The sequence below is a fragment of the Pistacia vera genome, unplaced genomic scaffold (assembly GCF_008641045.1).
Source record: "Pistacia vera cultivar Batoury unplaced genomic scaffold, PisVer_v2 Contig59, whole genome shotgun sequence".
NCBI lineage: Eukaryota > Viridiplantae > Streptophyta > Magnoliopsida > Sapindales > Anacardiaceae > Pistacia > Pistacia vera.
Window position 1 is genome coordinate 959,149 of NW_022196434.1, and position 15,900 is coordinate 975,048.

The following is a 15,900-nucleotide window of genomic DNA, read 5'->3' on the forward strand; positions in this document are numbered from 1 at the left end:
TGTTCCCAATCCTTAACACCCTGTTCGGTTCGTTCTAGTTGACCAGTACTTCGGATAGGTCCTCAATTGGCCCACTGGAAGGGCATTCCTGAATTCGAGGGTCTATATTATCCTTGACTGGGCCAGGCTGTGGCTCGATTTGGCTGATCGCCATCGCCTGTCTGGGAATGTCGCGCGAGATGCCTTCCCTTTGCACGCCATCTGCATTGCTTTCACATAATATTTGCGAGATGTGCGCTGAGATCCGCTGACTTCCCCTATCCCATCAGGGTGGGGAATTTCATCTTCAGATGATATATTCAAGTGACTACCTTGAAGTTTCTCAGCAAAGGTTGCCTGAGGATTCCATTAAAAGCGGATGGGCAATCCACTACCAGGAACTCTGTTACCTTGGTCACTTCGTCAAAATCACCTAGTATGACGAGGAGTAAGATAGTTCCTTTAGGGATCAGGTGGTCCCCTATAAAACCGTATAAAGGGAACAAGGCAGGCTTCAGTCGGCCTCGTCCAAGTTCATTCTTTTGAAAGTTGATGTGAACAGGATGTTCACAGCACTTCCGTTATCCACCAGCATTCTTTGGATGTTATGGCGCCCTATTATGGGCGTGATCACAAGGGCGTCGTCGTGGGGATGATACAATTGAGCTGCATCCTTTTCGGAGAAGGAAATTTCCTCCTCCCTGCGAACATTTTGTGGTCGCTGCGTCGCACTCATCACTCTGATAGGGTCGTGATGGGCTTCGTGAGCATGCCTTTCCTGGGCACCTCGCGAGTTTCCCGCGAAGTGTGGTCCCTCGAAGATCAAATTGAGGGTGCACACCCCTTTGCGATCATGATGCTTCCTACTCGATTCCCCCTGATTTTTATCTTGTGAGGGAGCTGAGTCATCAATATACTCTTTGAAGTATCCCTGCTTAATGAGGTATTCGATCGCTTGCTTGAGAGCTTGGCACTCATTGGTATGGTGCCCATTATCCCGATGATAGCGATAGTATTTTTTACTGTTCCTAGCTGATAGAGGATTTTTCATGGGCTCGGGTTCTTTGAGCAAGCTGGCCTTTTCTGATTTGTCAAGAATAGCCGATACGGATGCATTCGAGGGCGTATATTGGTTTCTACCGTGATCGCGACGAGGAGCTGGGGCATAAGACTTTTTGGGCTCATAGCGCGACTTCTTTTCTTTTCGTTGATCGTCAGGAGCCTATCTGTGATCGACTCTCCTACTTCCATCTCGACCAAGCGCACTACCTAAGGCGCCGCGGTCGCGGCGGTGGAGTGCCGCTACTGAATTTTCAATACAGAGGTACTTCTTTGTGAGGTTGTAAAAGCGGGTGAGGGAAACATCATCCTCAGCCTAGAGCTCTTTCCACAGGTCGGTCTGTGGACGAACTCCTGCAATGATGAGAGTCTGAACAGACTCTTCGGGAGTGTGAGCTACTTTGTTGAGTTCTTTGTGGAATCAGTCTATGTACGATTGGAGGGGTTTGTCCCTCTCTTGCCTTATATTGCCGAGGTAGCTCAAAGGCATTGAGAACTTTCTGTTCGTTTGGAAGTGTCTGAGGAACGTCGTGCTCATCTCAGGCCACGAATTGATCGATCCTGTCGGGAGCGACCTGAACCATTGTTTGGCATGGGAGGTTAATGTCACTGCCAAACAGCGACACTTTGCCAAATCCGAGACTTGGTGAAGCTCCATCAGGTCGTTGAATTCATATAAATGATCCTGCGGATTAAAATTTCCATCGAACGCCCGCATGTCGGGCATCCTAAATCTCGATGGGAGTGGGGCAGCTAATACCACTGGAGAAAATGGAGATGCCGATGCGACCTGCCCTTGCTCATGCTGCTGAGCTTTTAACTAGTCTAGAGCTCGCTGCAGCTCTTCAATCTGGGGCATCGGAGCCATCTCGGGATTGCTTTTGCCCACGCAGGTTTGACCCTTGCAGTGGCGATTAAGAAAAGTCTGAAGGTCGGACTCCGCTTCGCCTTGGTCGGCTGCTCTTGACACATGTTGGCTAAAGCCGTGTGATGGCGATGAACGGTGCGGAGAATTTTCACGACCTCCACGATGGTATGAATCGCCCCGTGGAGTGGGGGAAACTCCCGCACAACTATGATCAGGTTTGCTCTGGCGGTGATGAGAATCGTCCAGCCCAGCACTTTTATAGGGGCTTTCGCGTGACCTGCAAGAGTTTTTGGCGGTTGCACCGCTTCATTTGATTTGGGTGGTACATCCTGGTCCAAACGGTCCAGTCTTTGCACGACCGTTTGGAGGGTATTGTTGAACCTTTCCAGGTAGCTTAGGATGGCGGGGTCAAGTTGTGAACTTGATGGGATATCCCCCGCGGTAGTCTGTTGGACTGAGGGTACCCCGGGAGAGGTGTCCTCCTGTATTTGGGGGATCCCCTCAGTACTCTGGTTGGTTCGCTCAGGTTCAAATCGGCGAGCCATTTGCCGTTGTGGGATTGGTAAGTTAGAGATTCTCCTGATGAAGGATGAACACTAAATCAGGCCCTCCTTCTAGCGCCAAACTGTTGATGCTGGATTTTGACACCAACTAAACGCATGTGTGAAATGCTGAGCTGGCCTAGAAGACACATGTGGACGGTCAAAATGTGAGTGAAAGACTGTGACAAGACAATGTTTAAAGTGGTTTGGATGCTAAGGAAGCAAATCCTACGTCCACTTATGTATATTAATGATAGTGACCTGGTCGCGGTCAGCGAGCTGACTTTACAAGTGATTTTACAGATGAGAGAGAGAAAGTATATGTGGTTTCTTTCATAGATTAGCTCATCTCAAAATTGAGAGAGGAACTCTCAATTTATAGTAGGATGGATCAAGGTGATGATTGTTGAATCTGTGAGTTGGTGGGATTATTCGTACAAATCTCCCTTTATGTCCCATTGCCCGTTTTCCAGAGTGATTCGCGCCATTTGGTGCATGCAATTGGACACGTGGAAGCTCTCCAGCTCATGGATAGCCTGGCGCACCCCCACTACACTAACAGAAATAGGCTGCTCCTCCATCACGTGACTCGACTGTGGGTTCCCAGGTTCTGACTTTTGCATGCTGACTTGGTCTACGTCAGCCCTGCTTTCTTAAGGCATAACAACTATGACAAAACGTTTCAGAAGATTCAACCGGGGAGTCATGGGCCATAGTTTTATGTTTCAAGCATCTCTCAGGATAATATGGTCACGCTGCGTGAGCAAGAATATCCAAATCACTTGGACAGTGATAACTGCGGCTCCTTAACAAAGTTAAGTCTTCCCATCACTCCTTTTCTCTCTTTTGAAAATCCCTACAACCAAACCTTATTCAGATGCCCTCTAAATTATGTTAAGCCCACAGAGTCCGGTTCGGTCTGCAATGACTCCAAATACTTGTTTTTATACTTTTTCGCAACTGATGAAATGCCAAGTTTTATATTTCAATCATGTTCACTTATTCCCTTCCATATGAATAAGACAGAACACAGTGTTGAATTTTTCAATTTGTCAGCTTATGATTTCACCCTGGAAGTAAATGTGACAAAAGAATGTCGTGATTGTTATAAGGCGGGAGGGCAATGCCAAACTGATAGCGATGGAAATTTAATTGTTTAGTGACAGTTATTATAGTGAAGTACTAGGACTCGTTCCTGGGTACTACTTGTCTTACTTTCCATGTTTTACTTATTGGTTTCTTGTTCTTAGTTTACTAGCATTTTTCATGGATTGATGTGAACTGCGTTTAGTTTAGTTTAGTTCAAGTCTAGTGAATTTGGACTGATTCCTTTCTGGGTTTAAGAGAAAGTAGCTTAGTTTGCTCCACTTCGATCTATCATCTATATCAAACAAGAAACAAGATTGTGATTGACGGTTAGTAGAAAGGATAAACACAGAAAAAAAATGTTAATCACACATATTTCATATTTCTTATTCTGCATGTGTCATTACACTTATAAAAGTTCAAGAGAGTTCAGATGAAGGAAGGAAACCATCATGCTGATATCATCTTCTTTCATAAATTCAATGACTTGTTTTCTGTCACTAACACAAAATCTAAGGATGAGGATGTGAATTGGAGTAAAATTGCCTGTAAATATTTAGTTGCTGCACCTGTTGAATTGGAGGATGTGAAGTTGTTGAAGCATGAATTTATACTGAAATGGACTAGACACAGTTGGATACTGTCAATAGAATAGAGTCCTATGATCTGAGTCCATCTAACTCACAATTCTTTGAAAACTAATTCTAGGTCTAGGTGCAAAGTAATCCTTTCGAATTTCTAAGGTACTTGATAGAATTAGAAGGATACATAAAAGATTAGCATGGTCCTGCACAAGCTTAGTATGACATGCATGTTTCCACCTGTGTATAGAACTCCTGTAGAGCAAATAGCTACTCATAAAAGCCGAACACTAAGCGATTCTAAGTTAATGGATAACTTGAGATTGAACCTTACCAGTTTCTATATTGTTGATCGGTAAAACCACCATGTTCAACAGGATTCTGTGGTGTGATTGTATTGCTTGCTGTTGCAGAAACATGTTTGTCTGTTCTGTATGAATTATTTGTTCAGCCTTGAAGTTCAACTCTGAGGTACTAAATCCTGTGTCTCTCATCAGATTTCCTTATGCATACATTTTTTCTCTGCCCCGCTACCTACTTTAACTGCAAAGACTTTTCAAAGAAACAAGTTTGTCCTCAATTAATAGTCTCATCACAATGATAACTTGAATTTAAATCCTCTGCTTTATGAGACATAGTTAGAGAAGATAACCTCTTCCAAATCAGATAAAGATTCTTGAAATGTCAATAGATTTCCTTGTGCTTACATTTTGCTGCCCCATTGTCTACTTCACCTGGAAAGACTTTTCTTTATCACAATGAAAACCACCACTTAAATTTAGAGATTACAATGGCCCAATTTGCACATCACTTTCTTTGTAGAATTTGTTCCTTTCTTGCCTCGATTATCAGGAAGCAATTAACCCAAAACACCACCTTATCTATTTATATTTTTCTCATAGATGTCAAACTCGTTTTCTCTTTTCACAACGTTTTCTGAACTTTTGTCACAGGCCCGCCAAGAGCTTCGCTTCTCCAAAGTTTGTGGACCATTTAGCAAAGTTTCTCTTTTGTTCTGTAGAGAACTTGTGGTGCATACAAGCTAATCCCTTAGACCAGCCAACAATGAGTAGAGTAGTGGAGATGTTGGAAGGGAGCATCAATTCCTTGCAAATTCCACCCAAGCCTTACCTATCTTCACCGGGATCAACCCCAAGAGATTCTTCAATTAACCTACTAAGTTAAGTAGTTCCTGAAATGATGTATTAATCAACATGCCTATCTTCATACAAAGAACTGTGGCTTCAGATATATTAATACATTTTCAAATTTCTCTGTTGATTAAAACCTCTTCTTTTTGACTCCATTTTGATAACTACTTTATTCATAGGCACTAAATGATCATTGGCTTGCTTTGCTCCTTCACCTACACTTCAACCCAAATCGCTAAGAAAACTAATATTAGTTTATATATAAATTAGCTCTAGATCAGCGGATCAATCTTGTTAACAAATTCCATAATGATTGAAATTATGTATTTCTCCAAAGAAGAAAACTACTTTTAGTCTTTTTCTTGCTTTAGTAACTTTGGCCTTAATTAAACCACTCAAATTTTCTCCAAATTTGTTGACCATTTAATAAGAAGTTATCATCGTCAATCACATGTCACAGTTTCTGAAGGCAATGAGTCGTGTCTTCCCTGTACTATTCTACGGGAGAGTAGTTGGAAGTATTGCATTAACTATTGCCGGAATAGTAAAAAGATTGTCCATTGGGCAGCTTTTAAGACTGTTTCTGCAAGACTTTCCTACACAAGTTCAAGTCAACTGACGTGTTTCAAAGGATAAGGAATTGAATGATATGATTAAAATATTCAAAGTTCCTATTCTTTTTTGTAATGAAAAGGATGGACAATCATTTTATGGCCATTATTTTGTGAATTTTCTGATCTCACGAGAGTCATAGAGCCAAGATTTATGTAGGCTTTCCTTTATTTAATTAGCTTGAGGGAATCACATGGCCATGTTTTAAGTTTCTTTCTAGGCTTTATGTAGATGTGTCAAGTGAGTCAGAACAAGACAATTGTGGTCATCATCATAGTTTTTAAAGAGTATGAGTCAAATCTTCCCAGTATTATTCACAGAGAAAGAAGGTGTGCAAATGTTTTGTGATTATTGGCCGAACAATCAAAAGATTACCCTTTCCATTTCTTTTAAGTCTGTTTCTGCAAGTCTTTGAAATAACTGAACATATTGAGAACAGAACCACAAATAGAAGTAATACAAGGATTTGTTAATAGTAATAGCTGATGGGTCGTGCAACTTATCATGTGTTCTTTCTTCTTTCTCATATTTTACTTCTTTGCTTGGCTCAAGAAGAAAAGAGGTTGAATCCTAGATGTCCAAGTTTCCATTGTGGTTTCCTGGGTGATGTTGGATTCCCCTTCTCCAATCGAACGCATCCGGAGTGTGGGTTGCTGATTGTAGATGACTGCACTGAAGATGTTCAGAAGATTCAGTTGGGGAAGGGTGAGCCGTGGTTTAATATCACTGCCATCTCTCAGGATAATGTGGTGGATCTTAAGGAAGGAGATGTACTAGAACAATTGAAGAATTGTAGCCCCAAATCCTTCAAAAAATTGATTCTTCCCATCTCTCCTTTTCTCTCTTTTAATTTGCCCTACAATCAATCAGCGTTCCAATGCCCCCCCGGTTACAGGCCCCCCAAAAATTTCAGTTTTGGCTGCAATAATTCCCAACACTCTTATATCTTCTACAGTAAGCCAAGTGATCATTTTCCAAGCCCACCTCATTGTTCACCGGTTAACTACCAAGTGAATAACGCTCGGAAAAGTGTTGAACATTCTGATTTGTTCCCAGGTTTCTTCTCTTTGAAAGTGAATGTAACGGATGAACGTTATGACTGTTTTTTTGCGGGAGGGTAATGTCAAACTGATAGCAAGGGAAACTTTTAAATGTTCTGTGACAGGAAGAACTCACATCACAAATTACGGTGAAGTACTACGATTTGGTCTTGGTTAAATACGTCTTGCTTTTCTATGTTTTACCTACCGTTTTTTCTCTATCTTATTTGTAGCCTTATATAGATCTATGACTTTTGTTTCATTCATAATCTTGAGAAGAACTTGGATAATGATAGGTTGATCAAATCGCTCTAGTTTTTATTGTTTCAACTAAAACCATTTATTTGTAACTTCTTGCAGGGGATGGGAAAATGAAATCAGGAATGAAGCTAGGCATCGGACTTGGTAAGATACCCCTTTCACCAAATATCTTTGTGACTATCTTTTCTGCTTATTCTTTTCTTTTAGTTTTCCGGAAAGCCTGAAATCATCTAGACAATTGATTTTAAGAGGCAATCACTGTATTCAACTCAATAGTCTAGAATTTATCTGAACCAGTTGTTGAAAACAAAACAGAGGATCCTTCTAATAACCATTCAAAATTGTCTAAACAATTTTCCATCTTTATCTTCTGATGTCTCCTTTCAAAATAGTATTATGGTCTCTGTTCATGTTAAAGACTTATCAAAAGTTGCAGCAAAAATATAGCCATCAAGTCCCTTTTCCTAGAACTTGAACAATTTCAGTTAGTCTTGCATGAGATGTATATATTTGTGGCATTGATGCGCTTCAAATTAACCATTCAAAATTGTCCTAACAATTTTCCATTATTGTGTCTTGTTGATTCCTTTCTTCTATTAATTGCAGCCGTATCAGCCACTGCAATTGGTATAATGATATTTTTGGCCTTTTGCTTCTGGAGAAAATCGTCACCACATAATGCCATGGTTTTCTGCATGAAGAAAACTAAGAATTACCAAAATATTGAGGCATTTTTAAGGAATCATGGATCCCTTTCTCCTAGAAGATATAGTTATTCAGTTATTAAGAAGATGACCAATTCATTCAGACACAAAATTGGCCAAGGAGGATATGGATGTGTTTACAGAGGTAGGCTACTTGACAGTCGCTATGTAGCAAAGAAGAAATTAATTGATTCCAAAGGTAATGGTGAAGAATTTATCAATGAGGTTGCTAGCTTAGTAGGACTTCCCATGTCAATATTGTCACTCTTTTAGGTTTTTGTTTTGAGGGTCGTACAAGAACTCTCATCTACGAGTATGTGTCTAATGGATCTCTTGAGAAGTTCATATACGAAAAAGATCAATCCCAAACAAATAATTCACTGAGGTGGGAAACATTATACCATATTGCAATAGCCATAGCTCGAGGATTAGAATACTTGCACCGTGGTTGTAGCACACGAATTTTACACTTTGACATAAAGCCTCATAATATTCTCTTAGATGAAGATTTTTGTCCAAAGATCTCTGATTTTGGTCTCGCTAAAATTAGCCCTAAGAAAGAGAGTATTGTGTCAGTGACAGGTGCACGAGAGACAATTGGTTATATTGCTCCAGAAGTATTTTCTAGAAACTTTGGAATAGTCTCTCATAAGTCAGATGTTTATAGCTATGGAATGATGGTTATAGAAATGACAGGAGGAAGACAAAATAACAATGTTGAAGTTGATAATAGTGGTGAAATATATTTTCCACAATGGATTTACAAGCGTCTTGAAGTAGATGAAGAACTTGGATTGCAAGGCATTTCAAATGAAGAAGATAAAGAATGTGTAAGGAAGATGATTATAGTGAGCCTGTGGTGCATACAGACTAATCCTTCAAACCGGCCAACAATGAGTAGAGTAGTGGAGATGTTGGAAGGGAGCATCAATTCCTTGCAAATTTCACCCAAGCCTTTCTTATCTTCACCGGTATCAACCCCAAGAGATTCTTCAATTAGCTTACTAAGTTAAGTAGTTCCTAAAATGATGTATTAATCAACATGCATATCTTCGTACTGAGAACCGTGATTTCAGATTTATTGGCCATTTTCAAATTTATATATTATTAATACCTCTGCTTTTTAACTCTGTTCTGGTAACTACTTTACTCGTAAGCACTAAATGATCATTGCCTTGCTTTGCTTCTCCACCTACACCTAAACCCAAAACGCTAATTAAGAAAACTACATATTAGTTCAAATATAAGTTAGCTCTAGATCAACATATCAATCTTGTTAACAAATTTCTGATTCCATAATGATTGAAACTAGTAATGATTTTATACTTGAGTCTCAATCAAATATTTTCTATGAGCGTGATGTAACTTACCGAAAGTTATCATCGTCAATTAGATGTCATAGTTTTTAAAGAGTCAATGAGTCAAGTCTTCCTAGTGATAAATTGGCTTGGGTAGAACTCAAACTCAAAAGCTAGCTCAAGGGAGGAGAGAGTCTAACCACTTACATACAGCATAAGTGTCCACTATTAGGGCGATCTGGGACAAATTTAACTTCTAACCTCCATCATGCTGGGCGATGTGGGACAAATTCAACTTCTAACACAAAGAGGGGAGGTCCAAAACCATCATCGTCCATGAAGAGGAGAGAAACAAATATGACTCTAATATGATCATAAAGTGGCCTTGGGTAAACTCACTTCCAAAAGCTAGTTCAAGGGAGGAGAAAACTATATTACTTATATACATCATAACAGCCCACTACTGAAGCGATGTAGGATAAATTCAACTTCTAACACACAATACTATCTATTGGAAGATAAGTTGGAAATATTAGCAGAATAGTCAAAAGATTGCCTATTGGGCCGCTTTTAAGTCTGATTGCCTATTGGGCCGCTTTTAAGTCTGTTTATGCAAGACTTTCCTACACAATGTCCAAGTCAACTGACGTGTTTCAAAGGATAAGGAAAGCAATTTCTTTGCTTATTATAGTAAGAAATAATAGAGAATAATATGATAAAAAAGATTCACCCAAAAGACTACTTTATTAACAGTATTATTAGTTGAGAGTTGTGTAGCATGTTATGTTCAGACGCTAATTTAAGCAAATAAAGCTAATAGAACTTAAAATAGAGTGAGTAAGAAAGAAGAAATAGACATCAAATTTACGTGTTTCGATCGTCACAGAGACAATCTACTAGACGAGGAGGCAAAAGAAAACAAAGTTCACTATGAATGAAAGAATTATTACAACCTCACTAGCTCTCAAGAGAAAGAAAAAACCCCAGAAAAATTGATACAAGGCAAAACCCAATAAACCCAAATTTTCTTATATTTTTTTATGCTCTCTCCCTCTCATATTTATACACAAAATATGATAAGGTTAGGATAATCTCAACCTAGGATCAGATTTCTCTTTGATCTAATCAGCCTATGATATCAGCAAAGTCCAAAATAAAATCCCAAAGGAAATCAATCTGCTATCTGATATGTTATATCTTCAATTCTTCATTCATATCTCTAAAGTAATGCAACATGATAACATAGCAGTTGCAGCTTTTCTCGCCAAATGGAGAACTTTGGATTGAAGAAGATAAAGAATTTTCCAGAAATATGATAATAGTGAGCTTGAGTAGAAATAGTCATGGAGATTTTAACTTAGGATCTTTTATGCAATACACCCAAGAGTTTGAAGTAAATTGTCAAACTAATTAGAGGTAGTTATCATTGTTATTTTCAGAAGTTTATCCCAAAAAATTATATTTGACCAATAAATGGTGGAAAAATAAATTAGTTGCTGTCTTTTTTGGAAGACTATATCTATCCAGTTTCCAAGACAAATAATATATTTTATATTGAGTGGAAAATTAATCATATATGGGACATGACATATAAAACAAAAGGGATCTCTTCTAACATATAGAAAAATAAGTTAAGGAGAAAGATTCAAAATCTTTCGCTTTTACGTTTAATTAGTCATATCATGGGTCCAACAATCAACAAGATGAATTCCATGCACTACAGTACACAACACGTTTGATTTTCAATACTACCCCAACTTTAACTTTACTATCGTCCAATTTCAACACGTCGGTCTTCCTATCCATTTTCCAAACCGTGTGTTTTAGACGATAATTAAAAAATCATTAATTACGTGGTTAGAAATAATAAAGTAAATCAAAGATTTTTTGATGGTGGAGCTTTTGTTAAATCTGTTAGCAATTAGGGAACTTTTGAATGTCTCGTGTCACTAACCTTCTGTTCCTTATTATCTGTCGTCTTTTTGTTCTGTCCTTGGCTCAAGAATATGGAATCAACCCCAGATGTCAACCATTTGAATGTGGACTTGTGGGAAGCATAGGCTTTCCTTTCTTCAATGGAACGTATTCTGAGCGTGGATTCTGGAAGGTAGATAAATGCGATAAACAAGTTCCGAGGATTAAGCTGGATAAAGATTGGCCATGGGTTTATGTTGCAGCCATCTCTCAGACTAACGCAGTCACGCTTCAAGAAAACAATACATTTGCATCAAATCTTTAGAAAATTTATGCCTTCAGAAATTTGAGCCTTCCAAGGTCTCATTTTATCTCTGTTGAACCATACAATCAAACCTTATTTAGATGTCCCAGGGATAGAATTCCTTCAAATTTCTTGCCGGACTGCAGAGAATGTAAACACTTCAATGTTGGCTATCAAAACGGTTCAAGTAACAATGAATTCCAAAGGCTTAATCCTGATTGTTCTGTGATTCAGTTCCCAGTGAAGAAGTCTCAAAAGCATGTCGACTTAATTTATATACTGGTTGGTTCCGTCTTCAACTGAATTTAACCAGAGAATGTCTTGAGTGTTTTCAGAGAGGAGGCCAGTGTCAAATTGACCACCAGGGAAATTTTCGGTGTTCAAAAGAAGGTATAATATAAATAATTACATTATGTTTTTGAAAATTAGTAGATAATTTAGTTTCATTTCCAGTAAAATTCAGAATAACAAGAGCATATTAATTGCAATAACATATTTGTAATTTCATATCTCATCTAGCCAAGAAAAGTAACAGCTCCAGATCTGCACGTGTGTTGATTTGTATCTTCTGTTGCAGGCCGAGATGGAGAAGATGGAAAATTCAGACTGAAGTTAGGCCTGGGACTCGGTAATGTATCTGTTTAATCAAGTTCTTATTTGTATTTTCTACTCATTAATTCAAAATTATAATCTTCTTTTTCTCTTCTTTGTCTGTCTCATTTTATAATATAATGTTATTGTTTATGTAATTGTGTAAATATTGATTGAGAGATGAAGAATAAAAGCTACTCAAAAACCTTGTAAAAGTTGAACCTTTTTGGTGAATTAATCTTCAGCTAGGAACCTACAAAAACCGTTTGGTTCTCTGTTTCATTCCTCTGTTTTTCTGAAAAGTTTTAGATAGTATGTAACTTAAAAATATACCACTTCTACAAATAGCTCATAATGCTGCATCTCTTCCGAGACCCGGACCTTTTATCATGACTTCTGCTCGTTGCATACCTTGATCTGCTACTGCTCGAATAGCATTTCCTGCTGCGGTTTGAGCAGCAAAGGGTGTCCCTCTTCTTGTACCCCTGAATCCACAAGTCCCGACAGAGGATCAAGAAATCTCCCGCTACCGTACATCTGTAATAGTCATAATGGCATTGTTGAAACTTGCTTGAACATAAATAACGATTCAATATGCATTTTTACGTGAACCAATCCGTCTAGTCCTATGGTGAAACACTTTTTGGTATAGAATTTGCCATATTATACCATTTCATAAATATAAGCCAGATATATGGATATATCCATTTCATGTCAAAATAGATCTTTTATTTTGATTTGTTCATTAGTTCCTTTAGAGAGTCCCTTTTCAAAAGATTATCTTTGTCTTTGTTAATGTCTAGATTGGAACAAATTACTATAATGCTTCTTTCATCTTTGTTTGCTTATGTAATATTTTTTGTCTGCACAATTTCAAATGATATGATCTTCGTCTTCTCACCTTCATAAAATAGACATAAAAAATTTATATCAAGTCCTTTCTCCTAGAAATTTATTTTATCTTGTTTGAGAGTCTTTAAAAATCTATTTCTACATGAATGACCCTTCTAACCATACAAGATTTTCTTCTACCATTGCAATCCTCATGTTCTGATGATTCCTTTTCTTCAATTAATTGTAGCGTATCAGCCACTAGAACTGGTATATTGATAATACTAGCCTTTTGCTCCTAGTAAAAATCATCCGCATGTAATTCCATGATCTTCTGGAAGAAGAAAACACAGGATTACCAAAACATTGCAGCCTTTTTAAGGAACCATGGATCCCTTGCCCTTAAAAGATATAGTTTCTCAGATATTAAGAAAATGACCAATTCATTCAAGCATAGACTAGGCCAAGGAGGGTATGGAGGTGTTTATAAAGGTAGATTGTTTGATGGTCGTTACGTGGCAGTGAAGGTCTTGACTAGGTCCAAATTCATTCAAGCATAAACTAGGCCAAGGAGGGTATGGAGGTGTTTATAAAGGTAGATTGTTTGATGGTCGTTATGTGGCAGTGAAGGTCTTGACTAGGTCCAAAGGTAATGGTCAAGAATTTATCAATGAGGTTGCTAGCATTAGTAAGAGTTCCCATGTCAACATTGTCACTCTTTTAGGTTTTTGTTTTGACAGTCATAGAAGAGCTCTCATCTATGAGTATATGTCTAATGGATCTCTCAAGAAGTTTATACACGAAAAAAAAAAATCAATCCCAGACAGATCAATTAAAGTGGATAACATTATACGAAATTGCAATAGGCATAGCTCGAGGGTTAGAGTACTTGCACCATTGTTGTAGCACCCGAATTTTGCAATTTGACATAAAGCCACATAATATTCTATTGGATGAGGACTTTTGTACAAAGATTTCTGATTTTGGTCTTGCAAAAATTTGCTCTACGAAAGATAGTGTTATATCGATGACAGGTGCACAAGGAACTATTGGTTATGTTGCTCCAGAAGTATTTTACAGAAGCTTTGGAGTAGTCTCTCACAAATCAGATATTTATAGCTATGGAATAATGGTTTTAGAAATGGTTGGAGGAAGAAAGAATATTGATGTTGAAGTTGAAGTTGATCGCATCAGTAAAATATATTACCACATTGGATTTACCAATATCTTGAAGTAGACAAAGAATTTGAGCTACAAGGCATTTCAAATGAAGAGGATGAAGAATGTGCAAGGAAGATGATAATTGTTAGTTTGTGGTGCATATAGACTAACCTCTCTAATAGGCCACCAATGAGTAGAGTGGTGGACATGTTGGAAGGAAGCCTTGGTTCCTTGCAAATCCCACCGAAGCCTTTTCTATCTTCTCCAGATCTCAGGTAGATTCTTCAGCACATTTGTGAGACTAATATTGTAATCCAATGGCATACTGAAATGCACATCTTCCCACAAGGAGAAATGATTCCGTATTTATACTTTTCAGGCTATTCATTGACGATTTTTACAAATATAAGAAGAATATTCATGTGTCAATTGAAGTTATTCTCTAAAAGATTTGTTGTTGATATTTGATGATTGCCTCAACTAGCAATTTCAACAATCTATTCATAAGTTAAGCTGCGGTTGAATTCATGTCAAATTTATCTTATTTCTTTTCTATTTACTACTTTATTGCAACATATAGGGGCTACAAAGCAATGAGATATACAATTGATACTCTAGATTGAGATATATCTAATTACTTAAATGAATGTTAAGTGGCTGCAGTTTTTTAATTGACATGGGAGTTTAAAAGCATTGAATATAAACTTATCTTGCATGGTTTTATAAATTCTTGTATAGGTACTTGCCCTAAACTCTCATTAATGGCCAAAGAACTACCAGAAATTAAAGCCCCGAGATTGACTTAAGCATATAATTTTTCAACCATGAATAGGCTGTAGCAGACCGAAAGTAGTTTCAAGATTTTCCAAAGAGGCCCCCAAAAAATTAAAGATCCTGCTCCTTAATCAATCCTCATTCTCCTAAGTGCAGATAAATCAGCTAGAGTTAATGCTCTGTTTGCACATGGAATAGTATTTGAATGTTGAAGTTTCAGCATACTTATCACTTGTCGGCCTGTCCACCCCATGTGTGGGTTTGGACACAAAATAAGCCCAAAAGCCCAAAGTAAATGTGCAGCCTGTCTGTTTCCAACCAAAAAAAAAAAAAAATGTGCTGCCTGTTACTTTTCATTTAGAGAGTGGGCAAAGTTGTAGAAAGGGGTAGGGAGAGAGAGAGAGAGAGAGAGAGAAGGTGTCACTTTTTATTTTTAACTGTTCTTACGTTAGAATGAAGTTTATATATATCTTTTAAAATACTACCCTAACTCACAACTTTCTCTTTTGGTTCAGTTTGTCCAAGTCATCCTTTCTCTATTCACCGAGTCAACAGTGCATTTTAGAAATTAATTTAAAAACTAATTTCTGGGTAGCAATATTTGAAAAACATGTTTAGAAGAAACAATATAAATAAAAAGTAAAAAAAAGAAAACTATTAAACAAGTAATTGAAAGATTTCTTAGTAGTAATATTTGATGCTTGGTGTAGCTCACGAGCTACTGCTATAATTACTTGCCAGATAGAGGATTGTCAATGTCTCGTGGCATTTACCTTCTTCTCATCATTATCTTTCGTCTTTTAGTTCTGTCCTTGTCCCAAGAAGTAAATAAATTCAACCCCAGTGCCAACCTTTTGGCAAGCCGGGTATTCAGACATTAAGAAAATGACCAATTCATTCAAACATAAACTAGGACAAGGTGAGTATGGATGTGTTTTTAAAGATAGGTTACCAAATGTTCATTATGTGGCAATGAAGGTCTTAACTAAATCCAAAGGTAACGAGAAGAATTCATTAATGAGATTGCTAGCATCGGTAGGACTGCCATGACAACATTGTCTCTCTTTTAGGTTTTTATTTCAGGGACATAAAAGAGTTCCTATTTATGAGTTTGTGTCAAATAGATCTCTAGAGTAGTTCATAG

The 15,900-nt window shown here is 37.8% G+C and overlaps 2 pseudogenes; both read left to right on the forward strand.

Annotated features, from left to right (window-relative positions):
- The first annotated feature begins 7,847 nt into the window (after nucleotides 1-7,847).
- Nucleotides 7,848-8,896, forward strand: LOC116109765 (annotated as a pseudogene).
- Nucleotides 8,897-13,141: 4,245 nt separating this feature from the next.
- On the forward strand, nucleotides 13,142-14,261 carry LOC116109766 (annotated as a pseudogene).
- The last annotated feature ends 1,639 nt before the right edge of the window (nucleotides 14,262-15,900 follow it).